The 19,731-nt window shown below is 37.6% G+C and overlaps 1 pseudogene; it reads left to right on the forward strand.

Moving 5' to 3' along the window:
- The first annotated feature begins 1,615 nt into the window (after positions 1–1,615).
- On the forward strand, positions 1,616–2,747 carry LOC149210018 (mannosylglycoprotein endo-beta-mannosidase pseudogene; annotated as a pseudogene).
- The last annotated feature ends 16,984 nt before the right edge of the window (positions 2,748–19,731 follow it).

The raw sequence follows: 19,731 nt of genomic DNA on the forward strand, positions 1-19,731 counted from the left end.
GTAAAAATTATTTTTTTGATTAGAAAAAATTGAAGCAGAGTAGCAGCAATAACAAAGGTTGGTTTTTGACCCAAAGGGGGTTTTCCACCAAACATCCTTATGTTCATTGTGCATGTTTTTGTTTTGATTGTTTTATGGCTTTCAAGTGATGAACATGGTACTTTTTATTTACTCAACTCGTTAATGTATTCTTCTAATGGAATAATGTTTGATTGTGAATTAGTAAGTAGAAATATAATTTTAAAATTATACATATAAACCTTGTCATTACTCAGTCACCGACTAGTACAAAATGAGAGATTAGTGACTACACAAGTAAAACAATTAGTCACCACAATTATCTCAATTGTATTACTACTAAATTTGAACAATGTTAAGTGATCCAACTAAAAATGACTAACTTAAATCACTAATTTAATCTAGGACTAAAATATATGTATAGATAATAAGTGACAAAATTAAAAATGATTAACATAAAAGAAGAATATATTCTAAGAATAAAAATACGACTAAATAACTATTACAATGTATGCGGTTTAGACCAGTTGGTTTGCGTGGGTTTAGTCCTCGCCAAATCACAGGGTCAAACCTTGTGGGGACGGGCTTTAGAGTGAAAGCCACTTTTGCGGAATTAAACTTCCCAAGGGGTTTCCAAGATTGATGAAAGCCTTTCACAATGTTGGTGATAAGCTTTCGATTTTGTGTGGATCAGTCTTATTCCAACCAATAAGTAGGTTTTCCCTGGCCTAGGCTTTTCCTAGTTACAAAAAAAAATGAATGTTAGATTACTTAAACAGCTAGAATATCAGCATGCCCAAAAGCATAAGAGGCATTTACGAGAAATGTGGGTTTTCAACATGGAGGTTTCTTTGTGCTAACATAAATCAACATGCGAACATAGGATGAGGGGACAAGGACTTATCAACAACAAAATTAGAAAATTAATGTAATACCCAAATGCGAATTTTCATTTGGTTAACAAGTTACTACAAGATTTATACATGTCTAGATAATTCTGAATTGTTGTGCCGAGAGGGGGATCTATAGCCTAGTATCGAAGATATGTTGTAAGAAAAATAAAATAAAATAAATAATTAAAATAAAATTGAGATAAAGTAGTCCAATTATTGTTTGGGCTCTAGGTTTTGATATATATATATATATATATATATATTAAACTATCTTAGATCCATTTTTACTCTGGATTTATCAATTATCTAGAGGGTTCAAATCTCTTTATGCTGTAAATGATGTTTGTATCTCGACAAATTTGATACTTTTAACACTTGGTAGATCTTGAGTTAATATGGATCTTAGCTAGTATAGAAAAAGATATTCCCAATTTTAACTATTATAATGTGTTTCAGATCCACGCTACCCACCTTTATGACTATAATTTTTAATGTACATATAAAATGTTGCTATATAATGTACATTTTCAATTACAATTTTATAGATATTTAATATGTTACAATGATTTCACATTTTAAGATAATTTTTAGAAAATAAAATATCTTCATATTTGCGTGCCAGTGGTTGAAATATGAAAATGAAAATGAGTCAATGAATAGAAAAAGAAAAAGCGTGGTAACACTACTAACAACTTAGATTTTCCATGGCAGTGAAAATCACTGATGACATCTAGTTTCATTATTTTTTGATGATTCAAATAGGGCATACTTACATAACACAACACAAAATTTGCCAATGTTAGTCTCTTAGTTCTAGAATGCACCCTAAGCGTGTACGTGGCTCTTAAATTAGACGATGGGGTGTGTTTGATTGAGAAATTGGAGACAAAGGAGTTATCAATACCAATTTTATGGTGGAAAAATGGAATGGGAAAAAAAACACTATACAAAGTGGATATCACTCTGGATGTAAGATATTATGGAGATTCAGATTCCTAAATCCATCCCCTTAGATTTCAGAAAATTGAGAGTTACATAGACCCTGCAACTGGTAGAAGATTATTCAAAGTCAATGGGGAACCTATTTTCATTCGTGGAGGCAAATAGATAGTGTATGATGGTGTGTAGTGGCTTTTAGAAAAGAGTTACAATGAATTTATCAAGTTCCATGTTGATATGAATTTTAATATGATTCAATGTTGGGGTCGGGGTTTATGAAAGCGGCCAGAATTCGGTCACTACTATGATCAATATGGCTTGTTGGTTGGGAAAGAGTTATGGATTACTATAGATATTGATGGGTGTGGTATTCATGTTTCGAACCCAAATGAGCCATTAGATCATGAAACTTTTCTTATATGTGCAAGGGACACAGTCGATATTTTACACAACCATGCAATCTTGGCACTATGGGTTTGAGGTAATGACTACCACCCACCATATAACATCAATGTAGCTCTAAAGAATTACTTGCAACTTCATCCTTATTTCAAGTCCCCTGAGATTAGAGCAAATTTAATGAATTCACATACACGACCTAAATCTTTTGAAGATCTTAGTCGATACCTCGATGGAACCCATGTATACATAAAAGGATCTTTATGGGATGGATTTGCCAAGGGAAATGGATAATTAATAGATGGCCCCAATGAAATCCAAAATCCAGAATACTTGCTCAAGGATGAACTTTATCTATATGGGTTTAATCCTGAGGTGGGTTCTATAGGTATGCCACTTGCAACTAGTATCAGAGCAACAATGCTTCCCGAAGCCTGGGAAATTTCACTGTTTCAGAAGCTCCCAAGTGGCTACATTAAAAAGTATTATTATTATTAATAAATTTAAGACGAGATAATATTTTTGTATTTGATAATTTTCTAAGGAAGAATGTATCCCATTAAAACCAATTTGACATGAATTAGGCAATGTGGGTGGAGAAATGGTAGATCAACACTTTGGCACACTTTGTTCATAGTCAGGTCTTGTTCTTGTTCAAGTACTATGAGAAATCAAACCATTTCTCTATCATTTATATTATCACACTAAAAATGAATGATATGCGCAGGGATTTCTATGCTGGAGCTCCGATGTTATGATCTGCCCTGTAACTGAAGTTGTTGCAGCCATTTCTAGGGTTTCATCATTTGTTTTATAAGGTGAAAATGGTATATAATTATTTGTATGTGAATTTGGGTGAAGACCGAGTTCAGTAGTGCACTTGTTTGTGAGGTGATAAAAAGGAGAAAATTAAGGATGTTGGAAATCCAGGGTTTCCAGAGTGGGTGAGCACCCTGTTTCAAACTCTGAAGTTTTGTTGATAATGACGTTTAATGGAAATCAATTAGACAATTGTATGGGGGAATATTTTCTTATCACGAATGTGGTCGTGAAGTTGATATGTCAAAAATACCAGTAGAGGAAACCAAAATATTGAATTTATGAGTAGTATACATGAGAGGAAGAGGAACACATTTTGATAGAAGAACAATATTGGTGATACAAAATTATCATATGTTAAAGTGAGTGTGTGCAGAAAGGATTGGAGAATTATTTAAGGAATAATAATAAGCCAAGTGAAGGTTTATGTAGCTTTTCAAGTGACAACAATACCGACTCTTTTAGAACAATATAATGGAAAAAATAAGATATAGTGGCCTTCGATGTAATACAATGCCATTCACCTATGAAGATGGTGCAAAAATCCTCAATTGTGCAAATAAATTGTGAGCCAAAACATAAACATTCAAATTTCAGTCAAGGCGTCATAGAGAATTTTGTGTAGAAAATAACGCTTTAGAGAGAGTTGAGACAAAGAGTGGTAGGTTGCAACAATGGCATAGTCAGAGAGTGTAGGATTTCCTTGAAAACTTTGGAACTTTTGTACTGAACAAATCTAAAAGTAATCGTTGCACCAAGACACATAATTTCTCTACCAATTTGTAGCATAATAGAACAGAAATAAAGTAGTCACACAATAGAAAAAACACAAATTTTTCTAGGGAACCCAACTAAAAACACCCTCTGCTAGCTATAGAAAGCTGATTGACAAAGTTTGACCAAAATAGAACTATTACAAAGGAAATTGTTTCTCTAGAGAACAAACTTATTCTCCTTGCTAGTACTTAGCTTGAAACCCTACATTCAAGAACCCTGTCCTTAGCTCCTAAATCCTTATGTTTGGCGCGGAAAGTTCCTCCTATTTCTTAGCTCATACAATCAAGAATTTCCTCTACCAAAACAATATTTTTAGGAAGCTACTTCATTCTCTACCTAGCTCTATGATCTCACACACAAAACTCATGCTCACTATTGTCTTCTCTCACAACCTTGTGCTCATACAAAACAATGATTAAAATTGTGCCTTTTGACCTATTTATAAGAAATTCAGCCAATCTAAATCGGGTAAGTTTATTTTTGGAAGTGATCTTGTGATTAGTTAGTTAACTGAGTGTAACTAACTCATGTAACTCATCCTAGCGACAAACATCCATTGAGACTTACATGGAAAATTTTAGGGGTGAATGTTCACCCTTTGGCGGAATTAAGGGGTTTTAAATTTTTAGTGGGAAACTATTTTGTATCATAGTACATTTCTACAAATCACCTCAAATCGCCCACCTTCTTTTAAAGGAGAGGGTAAAAAAGGTAAATTTAGCCCTTGAAATTAGGAGCTACAAGCTTCCATTTGCTCTAATTTTCAAGAATAGGTTTTATTTAAGTGAATCCTATGGGCCAAATACCATATTTATAAAAGATGTATGGTAAATTAATAAAAATATAAATAAATGAGAGGTATGGTAAATAAATAAAACATTTTTTTATATTTACTCCATAAGTCACCTTATATACATGCAAGGGTGTAAACAAATAAAAATATAAATAAACTCGAGGTATGGTAAATAAATAAAACCTCTTTTTAAACTTACTCAAAAGGTATGGTAAATAAATAAAAATATAAATAAACTAGATGTATGGTAAATAAATAAACTCTCTTTTTATATTTAGTCCATAACCCTCTTTCTAGTTATGGAGGCTCAAAAAATAGGCTTTATGTAGGTGAATCCTATGGGCCAAATATCATATTTGTAAAAGAGGTATGGTAAATTAATAAAATTGTAACTAAATGAGAGGTATGGTAAACAAATAAAACATCTTTTTTATATTTACTCCATAAGTCACCTTATATTTATGAACACTCAAAAAATGTGTTATATTTAGGTGAAACCTATGGGCAAAATACTATGGGCCAAATACCATGGGCTAGATTATTATTAATACCATGCAAAAAACATTATTAACCCTAATATTATTATTAATAAAAATAAAAATGGCACATGGTATTGACCCATGGTATTCACGTGGAATGTAGCCTATTTAAATGGTGGAATTAAACCAACATATATCAATCTTTACTCTAGATCTACTAACCCCCGAGAGGTATCAAATATCATGATATGCAAACTAGCATACAGTGAAAAAATATTTGATCCCTTTCGGGGCGTGGTGGATCAAGAATAAAAATGGATATTGTAATTTAATGTATGTTAAACATTTTAACTTGGTTAAAATAAAAAATAAAATAAAAATCAATTATTAATTTTATTAATTTCTGTAAAATACTAATAATAATTTTTAAGCTCCAAGCCTATGTTAACCCATGGTATTGACCCATGGCAATACCATGGTATTCATGTGAGCATAGACTATTTAAACAGAAATTCTATCATCTTAGATCCATCTTAATTCTGGGTCTACCAAGTACTTAGAGGGATAAATAGATTTCATCCCCCTAAGAGTGGTAGATGTCGAGTTACGATGGATATAGGTTGGTTTTCATGATAATGAAGATATTAAATAGACTTAGGAAATTATATTGTAAAAACATCTTAAGGTGAATGGTTAAAGCTACATTTAGTCACTTCACAAAATCTAGTAAAAATACCAATATCTCCATTAATATTGGTATTTAACTTTTCCTAATTTAACAAAAAAAATTCAAAACAATGAAACCTTATCAGTCTTTCCACATCACCCTCGCATAAGATTTCTCACCATTTTTCAGACATTCTCAATATGATATCTTCATGAAAAAGTTTAGGTACTGATGTTGGATTAGTTGTTTAAAAAATAAGTTGGCTTGTACAACTTTTCATCTTCTGTGATATTCTTAGTTTTTCCTAATGATCTGTAGTGGCTGGAGCCATTGCACCATATTTTCCTAAAAGGTGGAGATTGTTCACCAAAAAGGAAATTAATCTACATGTTACAACTCTGTTAAAAAATGCAAGACCTATTAGGGTAGTGAATTATGCTAATAAGCAATTTATATTGGGAGAGACAGTAATTAACTTTGATTATTTAATTGAGGATTTCCAATTAAAATAATAATAAATCTACATTTATATATTCATATATTGATTGGAAGGATTCTCACAATGGTCACTTCTTTCAATTAGATTCCCTTCAAGCTCTTGGGATACCCAATAATTTCTTATATAATATAGTTGGGGCTTGCTAATTGTTTGTGTGTTGGGGTAAACAAAATTGATGTGTTTTTTTTTTTTTTTATCTCGCATTTGGAGTCTATGGAATAAGAAAGAAATTCGATAACTTGTAAAATGTGGTAGCTTGACAAAAGTTGTAGAGAAAAGGTTAATCTCTCCTACCTTGGCAGAACTCGTTGTTAATATCAACACCTACAAGAACTTTGTTGTGGAATATTATCAAAACTAATAGAAGGGTATGAAATAGTGTATTGTAATAACCTTGACAAACAGGGCCACTGAAACTTGGAACATTGTTTGTAGGAAGAGAAAATTGTGTTTCTTTTCCAAACATGTATATTAGTATATTACAATTTAATGAATATGTTTTCTTATTATCATATATGGTTTCATACTTTAAAAAAACATTCGCGAAGACTTCACAATGTTTATTATCTAATAAAAGATTTGCCAAGATCTTACAAGATTTTATAATTCAGTGAAAGATTCTCCATCACTGTACAAGATAATATAATTTTGGTGAGATATTTGCCAAAAAAATTATATATATACATATTATGTTATTGATAAAGTCGCCTCCCATTTTTCCTATGTATCATGGGGATTAGCCCATTTATTATACATATAAATTTAGGGTGGTTCTTAAAATTTTCCCTGGAGACTTATAACATTCACAAGAAACAAACAACTGAGCCTCCAACTATTCACATGAATTAAACCGCTTCATGAACTCAGCCTAACTTTTAGTAACTCATCCTATCTTATAGGAACATGTGCATGTTAAATGACTCCTTGTGGTCTCTTTCACTAAAGCGTAAGTCAAGAATACCTTACTCGCTATTATTTTCAACACTCTCTCTTAGTAAGGAAGGTCTTTCTGGAAGAACCTCATCCACTTTGATCTATCTCCAACATGTTCTCCATTGTTGTAGCTACTCCCTCTGAACTATAACACTACCCTAATTTCTTCTCTTAAACCTGATATGAACACCTGTTATTGCCGACCATGCTCTACGACTCTATCACTTCAGTCATAAGTGCCATGTACCTTGTGTACCTTTATGGTTGCTTCCTCTGGCTGAAGGTGATACTAGAAGATCCAAATCTCTCATGATCTCCCCTAAAAAAATATTCTGACCACTTCGCTCAAACTCTTTCTATACTCTGTGTCTTTGATTGAGTGGTTACCTCCACTCACCCTAGGAAATTCTCCTCATCATCCTGCTAGTAGGCCCACTAGCCAACTAGCTTAGACTCAAACTGAGATACTATTTGAGGCTCAATCTTGATATCCTTTTCCTGCTCTCACTCAACTATCACTTCTTTCTTCTGATAACTTCCTGGCTTGTTTCTAAAGATTGTGCTCATCTCCACCTACCACTTGTAGAGATTCTTCATCCTCACACCTATCTGCTTCTTAGATCCAAAAGCTAAGTGCTAGAGGAAAACCTTAATTCTTCTAAAGATGACATCATAACCCTTGCTATCGAAACAATATCATACTTTAATCCTAGGATATATAGGACATCTTTGTGATCAAGAGACTTACCTCACTCCCTTTGAAAACTGATATTGCCAACTCCACTAGCTGCATATTGACCATCAACTCCTAGCTCAATCTAAAACTGTGTGTCCTTCTCATTCAGGTGGATGAAAATCTTCTTATTCCCACTCATGTGGAAGGATGCTCCTGAATCAATACCATACACTGCTATTTGCTGAGATTGACATGCAACCAGTCAATGAGAAATCCCTTTTGAACTAGGAGGAAACTTCATCTACCTCAGTGAATGTAGTTGCATGATTCTTACTAGACACCTCCCTGCTCTTATGATACTTAGTGGCAGAGTGTTAAAACTCATGGAATTGGAAGCACTTATCTTACTTAGATCCTTCATCTTTCCCTTATGACTAGACTCAACCACTCTGTTGTTGGGAAAAGTATCCAATACGGAATGACCCTATCCCACTCTAAGGGTGATAGTTCCTTAGCAACAATCAAAGCAAAGCTATCTGAGATTACTTCTTTATGAGATGTAAAAGAGGGGAGAAAGAGATCCACTAACCGATGTCTTTCGCTAATGGTTGATCCAATCTTCTCTCTTTGCTGCTTGCCCCCAGCTCCTTGCTCTTTCACTGGCCCAGCTACACCAAGATCCTACAAAATGGCAAGAGAGGGAAACTACAAGAAGCATACATTCATAATTGATTCAATGATTAGAATAAATCAAATACACAAGTATAAAAACACACCATTGAGACACATGCATATAGAAGAACCTCAAATGCTTTATTAATGGAAGAAGTAAGGTTCAGGAAGTGATACAACCATAAGAGGCCCAATCCAGCATCACCTTCCCAGCAGAAAGAAATCTCCTCTTCACCTCCTTCAAAGCAAATCACCCAATAGTTCTAAACTCAAACCAACAGCAATTCTTTACATTCACAAGATTCCAGCCTCCCTAGACCTCATGAGAGAGATCTATATATAGGAGTTTTGGAGAAAGGATGAGTCAGCTTGAGGCTGGCATGAAGCTGACTAGTGTCCTCTCTCACTTCAGTTATTCTTCAGTTCTTGAGTCCACTTGGAGGTTCTTGCTTCCACTTGGAGATCTAGAACCTCTTACTCATCACCAGTCAAATTCCCTGATCCAAGTGTCATTTTGGAAGCTTCCTGGGCATTGACACCTTGAGGAATGACTGTGCCACGTGTCCAAACTCACCCAGCACAGGTAGCCTTCTTTGCAGTTGACATTCAACGCAGGTAGACAGTGGAGCAGTTGACATTCAGCGCAGATGCTCAGTGGAGCAGTGGACATGATCCAGAATTGCCTTGTTTTTGAGTGTTTTCAGGTGGAGAACTTTTATTCAGTGCTGTGGTTTGCTGGCCTTGTTCCTCTAGGGGTAGGAACAACATGTTTACGGACTTTGGATCCCTTAGATTATGGACATTTCATGCTTTATGTTGTAAGGCACAAAAATGTCTATAACAGTTGCCCCCTAAAGTATGAGGTCGTTTATCGGGTGAAATGCTTTATCAGGAGGATCTGAAGTTCATTCAATCGTTGAGAGGTGACCTGTAATAAGATACAATACAATACATTATTTTTCGTACTGCTTTCATGATCTAGCTGAGGTGGGCATTCCCATGCTCAACTTTATAAATACATTTTTCTGTACATAGAACAGACAATCGTCTGATGGTAGACTGATAATTCTCTGCTGAAATTATCATCCTTTGAGTAGGATGATCATCTGATGCACATGTCAATGTCTTTATTTCCTAAATATATATCGCTGCCCGGATGGATGAAACTAGATCCGGGGTCTTCAAACTCGTTCGATCTTCACTCTAAGTACAAGTCGATCAATGTGAGAATTGCACTGAAGTCGAACATGGAAAGATATCGCTTGATTACCGGTCAATGATGTAAACCATTAACAAGCGCGACAGGAATCACCGTTAATGATAATGACCCTCAAGGTACTGCAGTACAATTCACGTGGTGTGAATAAAGGACTTGGCGTCGAACACCACGCAAAATCTTTCGGTCGAAAGTCATTGATGTATACCTGTCGCTGGAAGTGAGAAACTTGCCATTGAGGCATGCAAGCTTCAAAGTACTGAAGGGGTTGTGCCTAGATCAACTCCTTGGATAATGAGCTGATGTCAACAAGGAGCGATCCATCAAAGGAGGGCCTTAATGAATCCCACATCAGTGACACGGAACGGAGCTAATGATTTTAATGGAGGTGAAAACAATCTGTGACATATGATTCAGGGTGGCGGTCATGAATGGATGAAGGATAATGTATGGCAGTGGATGGGACACGGTTGACTCTTTCTGAACAACATCTCTTGAACATATAACGACACTGATGCGATGGATCGGTAGCATTACCCCAAATGTGGATGGTTTGGCGAGACCATGGTGATGAGACCGGTGAATGAAACAACCCAACCCGATGTGGTACGCAGGAAAAGTGTCATGTTCAAGAGCGACTTGCTACCATTAAAGTTTTGAGGTTCTCCCAATTTTTCCCTAGTCATTTCTGACCAGTACCTCTTTATTTTTGTCAAGCTTGAGGAGGATAACATATGCTTGTTCTATAACCTGCCCTTCGGGCAAGCCCATCGCTATGTTTTAACGAGCCTAGCGATAGGGAAACTCGTTCTCGTCTAAAGACAAGTTTGTCGCTATTTAATCATTTTAACGAGTCTAACGACAAGGAAAACTCGGTCCTTTTCATTTTTAGAGAGTCTGAAAAGGTACATAGAGTTAACTCCAAAATTCCTTTTTCGTCATCTAATCCCTTAAGTCCGAAAAAGTATAAAACAATACAGAAGGGATGAGTTTTCGATAACTTTAACGAGCCGAATAAAACAAGCGCTCGACCTTTTTGTGCAACAATCCCTCAGGTCCAAAAAGATTAAAATCTAGAGGAGGGATAGCTCTTCCTGTCCTTTAACGAGCTGGAAGGCCAAAACTCAGCAATCTTTTCATATTTTACGAGTCAGTTGAAAAGAGCTTAAAGAAGACTCGTCTTTTGAGGAACGAGTGATAAACAGGGATAGCAACTGATTCCAGGTACAGGTTGGAATTTTCCAATCACGGCAGTGTCACAAGGATGGCTAGGTGAAATCACTCTTCGCAGCTGTTCCTCAAAATGGGTAAACAATCATATGGAGGTGAACGATCGGCCAAATGAAAGTGGAGGTGGCAGGTGCAAACACGACCAAGGCTTTTTATGGCTGATAAATTTACGATCACAGTGGTTATTTACCGGGATAGGTTCATTTTTTAGTTAAAAATGAGCTTAAACTCTGGAGGGAACATTGCTCACTGCTTATATTTATTTTTTAACGAGCATGAAGACCGCGTTAAAACTACTCGGATCTTGCGTTTATTTTTTAATGAGCATGAACTTTATGTTGCAACTGCTCGATGATAAGTTTGCATGCCCCCAGCATAATAACGCAAATCGAGGTGCACGCCCCCCAAGCTTCATTGCATTCAACTCGGTGGTTGGAATGAAGGTTTACCTCGGGGATTTGTTTCATTTTTTAATGAGGTTGACACAAGATAGGAACTATCCTCGAAGTTTTAGATCCATTAGAAATAGAAGGTTTCATATTCCACTGTGGCCATTTCCGCCAGATTACTTGGAGGCGGTAGGGCAAAAGTACCCATTAAAGTGGGGTCTTTTAGGAAAATTACTCCGATATTTTGGAGAGAATGATTGCTTCCATGGATCATTGGAATGCTTCCCGTAATAAATGGTGGCACAACTTCTGTCGAAGTTGTCGTCGAACTGCTTGGTTGATCTTTTTCCTTGCCGTTCGACAACTGCGGATTCCCGTAATCTTTGTTCCTTGTCGAAATCAAAGCATCATTTTGTTGCTTAGAGGTCGACAACATTAGCACCTGGCACGGGGAATCATTTCCACTATCAACCAGATTTTGACCTGGATTCGGAAACGGATCAGTTAACACAGCTGGGGTTTGTGAATTCTTTAAGAATCTTTTTAGCTCAGCTTTTTATGGACAGTTTGTTGTCCAATGATCCTCGTCACATATAAAACATGGACTTTTGGGTTTTCCTTTCCCAGGAGGGTTTGAAGAAGATCTTTTAGGAGATGATTCTCCTTGTTCTTTCTTCTTCCCTTTGTTTTGCTTTTTCTTGCTTCCTAGTTGATTGGTTTCTTTGCCTTTATCTGCTGATATGGCATTTACTTCTAAAGCAAGAATTTCTTCTTTTGCATTTTGATCCGAATTCGTACGCGCTTTCTTAGACGAAGCCTTTATCGATTTCGCATTTGCCGTGCCAATCACGCCACCACCGGCATGAGAGTCACTATTGGATTTAGGAGGGGGAGGAATTGAAAATTTCGGCCTACGAGCGTCAGGTATTTTGTCGTAGAGCGTGCCGGACTGATTATAAACTAAGTCCAAATACTGTGCACGAGCGATAACTTGCTCCTCAGTTACGACTCCTCCCTTGGCCACATCTTGCGTTATAGCAGGAAGTAACGACTTTATAAACCATTCAGCTAACAGCTGATTGGGAACGTATGTTTTCACCATCCTACGACGACGACGCCACTCATGTATATGATCAGATATATGGGTGGCAGTTGTCTGCTTGAAGTTGGTTAATATTTCTGTTCTCGTTTCATACCTTATTGGTAATTGAAAATGGGTTAAGAAAGTCGTGGCCAGGGAACTAAAATTGTCGAAAGAGGCTCTAGGTAATTCAATATACCATTTAGCCGTTGGACCTGTCAATGTCCACTGAAAAAGGCGAAGCCTTATCGAATCGTCGTCTAGGGTGTTCGACGAACACCACAGATGAAAAGTCATCACGTGATTCGATGGGTCTTCACCTGGATTTCCATTGAATTTAGGAATGTCAGATGGAAGTTTATGAGGAATCACTGGCCACCAAGGGGCATAAGCAATCAGATCGTTGGTTAACCGGTGTAGATCGGGTAACTCTAAAGTTGCCACGAATGGTAACTGTTGATTAAGGTTAGGCGAAGCATAACCAGGGTACGATGGAATCGCTTGAGCAGTGGGTCTTTGCATACCAGCATAATGTAATTGATGTTGGTATGACTAATACGGTTGGTGGACTTGACCACTGTAAAGTGGTTGGTTTTGACCGTTTTGGATATACGGTTGTCCACTGTTCGCGAAGATCTGCTGCTCAGAACCTTGGTATACCTGCTGGAATTGTGGTTGTTGGTATTGCACTAGCCACGGTTGTGAAGCCATGTTCTGTTGTGCTATGCTAACCGTTGGACCAAGGTGTGGGGTAATCGTACCCGTTTGGACCTGTGTCGCCCCACCAGTTGGCGATTGTGGTTGTGACCCATGGTCAACTGGCTGTTGCATTACAACCTGAGAAATCTGAGGTTGACATGCAACAGGTATCGCTTGAACTTGTGACACTGTTACAATAGCCGGTGTGGTTGGGATGTTCGTCATAGGTACACACTGTTGCATAGAATATACAACCCTTGGTTGTTGAGGTAGCATAGGTACCCAACTAGTTGATGCAATTCCAGTATAACCTGAATAATGTTGTGAACTCGCGTATGGGTAACCTCCCAGAGGGGGTAATGAAAGGGCATACTGCCCCCCACACGGTAGCAATCCGGAACTCAAGGGGATTGATTATCCTTGGGGACTGGATTGCCCAAATTGACCTCCAAATGGATCAACTTGGTGAGTCTCAACATAAGAGTTGCTGGATATTACTCCGGATGAACAAACTGGAACAGACCACACTGTCGAAATAGTCCCTTGGTGGACTCCTTCTAGCTGTTGTGAGCTAGTCGGGACAGCTGGTATGCCGGCAAACATTGTCGGAGTGACGGCAGGGGATTTTGTTGTCGCTGTGTCGTTTGACACAGTCCTAGATGATGACAGTTGTTCAGACATTTTAAGTCTATCCAATAGATTGCCTAGCGATTCTACAGGAACCTCCACTTGTGGTGGATTAACTTCTGATGAAGGAAATAGAGTGACCCCGACTCCAAAACGGGTTGGAGTACTTGCTTGCGGATCCTCTGTAATTTCCTCTATCGCAATCAAACCCAGTGGAAGAGGAAGACCGTCAAGTCCGTAATATATTTCTGGTGCCGAAGAAGTGGTTGTTTCGACAGCGACAGTTGTTTGAGGAACAAAACTCTCTGGACCGGTTATAGATGGAACTGGTTCAATTATACAAGTATTTGCCCCCAGACTAGGATCAGTATTACTGTCCTTCTGTGGCTGTTGAACTTCTTCTATAGAGGCAGGGTTTCCAGAAATGTTTGGAGTAACCGGAACCTCAGATGTAGTTGGAACACTTGTTCTAATTTTTATAGGAGATTTTAAACCGGTTAAACGAGTTCGCTTTGTCCATACTGTTTTCGATTCCGGAGACAAAGACGGTTGACTCGTAAGCCTCCGCGAACGACGGGGTTTTAATTGACTTTCTTCCACGATTATGGATTACTCGACCAACCAAAATATTAACAGGGGAATTTGTGTTTCCGAATTGAATGAATTTTATTAGACGCTTTTAGACACAACTTGCTTTTTCAATTTTAAAGAGTCGAGAAAAAGCTAAAGATGACTCTAGTCTCCTTCGATGTTTTAACGAGCCCGAAGTGACAAATGCTCGGATGGACTTTTTCAGTTATAGAGTTTGAAAAAGGCCAAAAGAAACTGCTCTGGAGATCTAGGCAGAGGGTGTGCCAAACCTTTCGCAAAACCACAGAATACGTTTTATGGTACGGGTGGTCGATCTTCGTGAATGCTGTGTTCACTACATTGCGATCAGTAGGGCGGCCGACACGGCTTCCTATGGATAAAGGCTTTGTTCCTATAGGGGTCTCCCAATATATACGCGACGGTACGTGGGAGCACAAGTCTGTATTAGTGCCATCGACTCTCAGGAGGAATCACCCACCTTCTTCGAGATCGACAGTCACTACGTTTAACGACACCGGAACACGTCTCTACCTAGACCTCTACGATGAACGTTATGTTGCAAAGCGTTGTTAGGTTCATTCAATATATTTTAAGTTGATCTTTTTAAAGTTTGCCTTTCAAGGTTCACCACGAGATGTATGATACAAATTCCTAAATGCAGTCTAAGATGATAAGCAAGCTTTTTCAATCTTTTTGACTTGTGAAAACCTTAACTACTGAGGGAAAAGAAAGACATCATCTTTTCAGACAGATTATAGAGCACACACTAATGCACTTTTTCCTAAATCCAGCATGCAAACTTATCAAATGCAAAATGCACAATGCAGGTATTTCTTTTCTCTTTCTTAATGTTGGTGTACTACAAAAAGAAAGCTGTTGTATAACTCTGAATTCAATTTCAAGTGAAAGCAAACAAGCTTTTGTCCAAAATCATAAGACACCTTAAGATTTACTTGTTTCAACACTAGAAATACATAAATTCAAACCATATGATGAAAGCAAAAGCTCAATCAGCTATGAACAACAAACAAACTAACTCTTAAGATCAGAACGACACTTATCACAGGTCTAGATCTAAGAGGCCACAGCAAGATTAGTTCACTTTCGTTATGGGAAACTGCAAATGATGTAAGAAATACACAAAGAACAAATACAGTTTCTTTATACAACCGAGGCGGAATAGTGGTAAATAAAGGTGGTTTCAGATAGGTACATTGACTGATAACAGGCAGCAAAAACGAGGATGAAAACAGAGCAACAGAAAGCAGAGAACCCCAGCTGCACAAGGCCACACTGGTTCAGCGCAGGTAGAACACTGTCAGTTTGACATTCAGCGCAGGTAGCCCCTTCGGGACCTGTGATGAAATGCAGACTGCCTTCACAGTGCCTGCAATGAAGAGAGAAACTCTTGTTTCTCTTGGTTTCCGGGTTACAGATTGCTCAAAAATCAACAGTTTTTGGCCAAATCAAAGCTACCAATCAAGTACACACTAAAGGATGAAAAGGAGGATGAAAAGCTATCACTAAGAGCTGTTCAGAGTCCTTGTGGATCAGCTCTTCAAATCATAAACATGCCCAAAAACTGAGCTAGAGTAGCTGCCCTCTACTTTGCATTTGAAAGATCCAAATGCAGTTCGATTCGGTACTCCCTGTGTTTAGGAAATGAATAGCAAAAACACAAACAACCAACAAGATACGATCCCCAGTGGAGTCGCCAATTTGTTGTTGGGAAAAGTATCCAATACGGAATGACCCTATCCCACTCTAAGGGTGATAGTTCCTTAGCAACAATCAAAGCAAAGCTATCTGAGATTACTTCTTTATGAGATGTAAAAGAGGGGAGAAAGAGATCCACTAACCGATGTCTTTTGCTAATGGTTGATCCAATCTTCTCTCTTTGCTACTTGCCCCCAGCTCCTTGCTCTTTCACTGGCCCAGCTACACCAAGATCCTGCAAAACGGCAAGAGAGGGAAACTACAAGAAGCATACATTCATAATTGATTCAAGGATTAGAATAAATCAAATACACAAGTATAACAACACACCATTGAGACACATGCATATAGAAGAACCTCAAATGCTTTATTAATGGAAGAAGTAAGGTTCAGGAAGTGATACAACCATAAGAGGCCCAATCCAGCATCACCTTCCCAGCCGAAAGAAATCTTCTCTTCACCTCCTTCAAAGCAAATCACCCAATAGTTCTAAACTCAAACCAACAACAATTCTTTACATTCACAAGATTCCAGCCTCCCTAGACCTCATGAGAGAGATCTATATATAGGAGTTTTGGAGAAAGGATGAGTCAGCTTGAGGCTGGCATGAAGCTGACTAGTGTCCTCTCTCGCTTCAGTTATTCTTCAGTTCTTGAGTCCACTTGGAGGTTCTTGCTTCCACTTGGAGATCTAGAACCTCTTACTCATCACCAGTCGAATTCCCTGATCCAAGTGTCATTTTGGAAGCTTCCTGGGCATTGACACCTTGAGGAATGACTGTGCCACATGTCCAAACTCGCCCAGTGCAGGTAGCCTTCTTTGCAGTTGACATTCAACGCAGGTAGACAGTGGAGCAGTTGACATTCAACGCAGATGCTCAGTGGAGCAGTTGACATGATCCAGAATTGCCTTGTTTTTGAGTGTTTTCAGGTGGAGAACTTTTATTCAGTGCTGTGGTTTGCTGGCCTTGTTCCTCTAGGGGTAGGAACAACATGTTTAGGGACTTTGGATCCCTTAGATTATGGACATTTCATGCTTCATGCTGTAAGGCACAAAAATTTCTATAACACACTCCTTGGCCTTACTTTCCCTTCGCCTTGCTACACATGGGTACTAGGGAAAAGTTATCCCTACCATTTGTCTTCATTAATCTACCATCTATGGTCCCTCTTTGGATCTATTCATGAATTCAATCAATAAGTAGCCTTTCCCAATGTGGAAACTTTTCTTTGCAAACTACTCCATCTTGGAAACCATACCAAGACTTGTGAAGTCCTAGTAGAGAAAAACTCATAAGGTAATCATCTGGTACAGTCACACCCACACCACCTAGCTCATCTTGTACCTAATTAAATTTTGACAAATACGTGATGATGGGCTCATGCTTGCTCATCTAGATACTCCTTATCTTCTCCTTACGAGTAAGATTCTTGGTATCATTGATACTATGATATAATTGTAAGATGGTTTGAAACATCTCATATGTTGTCTTCTACTCATCGAGATGAGGAACTATATGATCTTTGACCCCTTCAATAATAATCCTCTTGGACTTGATATCATTCTTATTATGCTGCGCCAACTGTCGGGGATATTATGGTGGTGGAATTTCATTTTTCATAAATTGTCCCACCCCATTATCCTCTAATACTATCGTGATCATCCCTTGCCAAGAGATGACGTTAGCAGATCCCTATAAACAATGATCTTCTTTCGATCCTTGATAGTCAATCAGGCTTCTCGAGAGAGCTCTCTGACACCTACCAACTAACAACCTTGTAGTGCTTCACACTAAGATAAACTTAGGGCTTAATAAGGAAACTTCTAACAACAAACCTATAGTATAGAACTTCAAGCCACCAAAACTACACCAACCTAGCAATCTCAACGCAGAAGGAAAAAAACAAATGCCTCTTTAAAAGACTTCTTTTTCCCTTCTTATGTCATGGTTATGGGATTTTCCTTTAAGATTCCTTGGCCTCCTCGTAGGCACTTCAACATATTGCACCAGCCCTCCAGCTCATCCTCTAAACCTCCATAAATACTACACTGATTCTCTACTATAGGTCGTTCACTCTGGTGTATATCTATAAGTTATATTAACTCTTCTTCTGGTCCCTTATAGGCCTTTTGGTCATTTAAGATAGAGACTCGACCTACCTATTGTCCATAGAAGATGGAAACAATGTATAATAGGCAAAACATAACCAATTTATCCATAACTCCTACTTATCCACATGACTAGCACCCTGCTTAATCTCGACCTATTCCAAGAATGGAAAGATAACCTCCAACTCAACCTTCTCTTCTTGGGAAAACTCCTATAGTCGTTGGCTCCTCAAATCAGATGTCCTCCTCTTTGATGTATCACACATATTATGTATTAATCAACTTCTGATCGTCTTTATTTTGTTCCTTGCTCTCTTACCATGTAAAATTTCCTTGAAAATTCTGTAGCTGTTGTAGTGAACAAATCTGAAACTAATCGTTGCATCAAATTTTTTTTTTTTTATGTTGTCATCGATTATAATAGGGAAAAAAAGGTGCCTGAAGATATAATTGATGTTTATTTAGAGCCATTATTTGAATATCTATTAGAATTGTGTGAAGGAATTGAAGTAGTTCAATTTTTAAGGGATGGTAATTCAATTCAATTCACTTTAAGAGCTGATTCATTGTTTATAATACATGATCTTCATGTATATGGAACTTTGACTAGTCTCAATGTTCATGGACACCATAGATGTATTGCTTGTGGCTTTAAGGGTTTTGTAAGGCACTCAAGTAGTATACACAAGTGTATTTATTTTGAACATCATGCTTACCTTAAAATGGAGCATCCATATTGTTGATAAAAGTTATGTTAAAGCCTTTAATTCAAGTGTTGTTACAGAAAAGGAACCCACACTGTACCAACAACAACAATGTAAAATATAGGAAGACATCATTGGCAGGGAGTTTGCATTAATGGAATATGGTGTATTTGCTTCTCTATTGCAATAATTTCCTATCCTCAATTAAGTGACACATTTCCATGCCTACATTTTAACAAATAGGCTTCAGAAGGACATATCTTTAGTTGTTAAGCCAGTAAACCTATATAGTATATACTGTAAGTGGTCATAAGGACAATGTGCACCTACTTTTTAACCAAATAAGAAACAATTTGTTTATATAGAATTTAATTATTATAGGATATGCTAAGAATGGTCCATGTGAGAAATCCCAAAAACTTTGCTACCGAATGCATCAGGCAGGTGTACAACCAGACAATTTCACGTTCCCCTTTTTGCCTAAAGTGTGTGCTAGTCTTTCAGCTCTGCAAGAGGGAAAGAAGATTCATGAAGGTATTGCCAGAGGTGGTTTTGTGTTGGTTTTTTTCATGGGATTGACACATACATATGTATACTAAATGTAGGTGTCTTGACATTGCACTCCAGTTTTTTGACAAAATTTATATTAGAGATGTTATCTCATGGAATGCCATGGTTGTTGGGTATACTCAGAATGGACATCCTGAAATAGTTCTGGGACTATTTGATGAAATTGAAAGGAGGATGTGGTGCTCAATTAATTTATAATGGTGATTGTGATTCGGGATTTCATCCATCTAGGAGT

The sequence above is a fragment of the Pinus tabuliformis genome, chromosome 1_2 (assembly GCF_031772625.1).
Source record: "Pinus tabuliformis cultivar Carrire ecotype Pingquan chromosome 1_2, CPIR1, whole genome shotgun sequence".
In the NCBI taxonomy this organism is placed as follows: Eukaryota; Viridiplantae; Streptophyta; class Pinopsida; order Pinales; family Pinaceae; genus Pinus; species Pinus tabuliformis.